Source organism: Arachis hypogaea, chromosome 4, assembly GCF_003086295.3.
Source record: "Arachis hypogaea cultivar Tifrunner chromosome 4, arahy.Tifrunner.gnm2.J5K5, whole genome shotgun sequence".
NCBI classification, from domain to species: Eukaryota; Viridiplantae; Streptophyta; class Magnoliopsida; order Fabales; family Fabaceae; genus Arachis; species Arachis hypogaea.
The window spans coordinates 115,272,889-115,275,167 of NC_092039.1; the positions used below are offsets into that span (position 1 = coordinate 115,272,889).

The 2,279-nt window shown below is 23.1% G+C and overlaps 1 long non-coding RNA gene across 1 annotated transcript; it reads left to right on the forward strand.

Annotated features, from left to right (window-relative positions):
- Nucleotides 1–497: 497 nt before the first annotated feature.
- On the forward strand, nt 498–1,447 carry LOC112794420 (uncharacterized). Its single transcript, XR_003198859.3, has 2 exons — nt 498–587; nt 1,161–1,447. It is a non-coding gene; the product is annotated as an uncharacterized lncRNA (long non-coding RNA).
- Nucleotides 1,448–2,279: the final 832 nt, after the last annotated feature.

Sequence of the window (2,279 nt, forward strand, 5' to 3'; positions counted from 1 at the left end):
AATAAAAAAATTTACTCCGAACACACTTAGATATATCTAAATACAATTACGTATTAGCGCGTCCAACATTATTCTTAATATGTATTTTTTAAATAAATTTAAAAATATTATATATTATTATTTATTAAAACAAAAAATATTTTAAATATTTTATATAATTAAAATAAAACTTTAAAAATATTTAAATTAATTTATATATTAATATTAAAATATTATTATAATTTATTAAAAAATATTTTATATATATATATATATATGTTTCTGTATTTTATAAAATTTTAAAATTTGTATATCAACCTATTTCATATTATATCGTATTCTGTATTGTACGGCGTGTTTGTGTCCATAGCAAATTAAATGAATGATTGTGTGCTGTACAGTCTGACCCCTTCTAGAGCAATATCCTCCTCTTATTCGGTTCAAATGTAATTAATTTTAATCGATTATAATAAATATGGCACCAAAAGTATATGACTTATTCTTATTATAAATAGATAGACATCCACAGGTTATTTCATACTTTCATGTACCTAAGAAGATGAAGGCCTTTACCTGTGTTTTGGTCATTCTACTTGTTTTTTCCATAGGTATTGGTATATGTTAGTTATCTAATAGACCATGTTTAATTTTTCTTAAAAAAATTACATTTTAATACTTTATATTGTTAAAAATAGTTAAAAAATAAATTGTATTTCTTTCTTTTCAAAAAATAAAAACTCTTTCTTTCAAACTATAATATTTTATAAAATCTTGACAAATATATGAAAATTGATTTCCTTTTAGACAAAAAAAAAATTGCTAGAAAAAGTTAAAAGAAGTGAGGCTGTGTTTATTTATGATTTTCAGAAAAATAATTTTACAATTTAATTCTTTATATGAGTTGAAATTATTTAAATTTTGATTTTAATAAGAATCTACTCCCGTTACTTTCCCCAAACCAAAAAAAAAACGACTTTTATTTAAATTCTGATTAATTTATAAAATCTATATAAAAATAGGGTGCACAAAAGTGATTTTCTTTAGCACAAATCTGTTTTTTTTTTTTTTAATTGAAAAAACTGAAAAAAAAAACATTGTAAGTTTCTATTTGTTTATGTTAATTTAGATTGTACATCCAACTATCCAGTAGTAATTATTTTGTGTTTGATGGGTATACGTAGGAAATGAAAGGCTAATGAAAGTAACAGAGGCAGCCTCAAACCATTGTACACAGACACTCCCAGATGCGAAATGTGTAGCGAGTCGGTGCGATGATTCATGCAAAAAACGTTATGGAAATCTAGCAAGTGGATTTTGCACTCGCGACAAATGTATTTGTATACACTCACTTCCATGTCAGGATTTATAGTCCTATGTTTGCAACATTTCCCTTACAACACATGTTTGAATAAGGGAAAATGAAAAGCTTAATAATAAATGATGTTTCTATGAATATCAATTTTATTTACTTTTCTTTTTTTTTTTCTCGTTCTTAGTTACTTTTACCTTTATAAGGTTAAAGAGTGTTATGAGTAATTTTCTTTGTTAAGACTTCGTTATTATTTGGTATCACATGACCGATTGGATAAGAAGAAATCTATTTAAGGATAATGTGATAGACAAATTATCTAACATTTCTTGTCGTGGCTAGTATCGTTCAGAGTCGGTCAGCGTCTTCCAAGGCAGACCGACAGAGGGCTAATATACCGATTTCTATAAAACAAAAATTTAATTTTGATGCACCGTTGATATAAAATAATTGTGATCTTATATTAATAAAAATAATTATTTTATATATTAATTGTATAAATAATTATTTATAAAAATATATAATTAAATAATTATATAAAATATTTTATATACTAAATATATTAAAATTAGAAAAAAAATATAATTATTTAAAAATATAAACAAAAATGTTCATTCTTAAGTTATAGGATTTATCATTATGATAAAATTTAAAAGGTAAATCACAAAAAATATATTTAAATTATTTTGGTGTTGACAAAAAATTTTCTAAATTTTATTATTGATAAAAGTGTTCTCAAATAATTTAAAAGCATGTCAAAAATATTCATCTGCGATTAAAGACCTATTCTATTAACAGAAAAATGTAACGTAGCTCATTTATTAATGTCAAAGTTTTACTTATTAAATAGAAATCTTTGTTTACCACATCACTATTTTTCTAGAACATCTTAATTCACGAGTGTGTATTTTTATCACGTTTTTAAATAATTCGATAGTATTATTGTGGATAATAAAATTTAGGGATATTTTTGTATAATTCGGGTGCAATG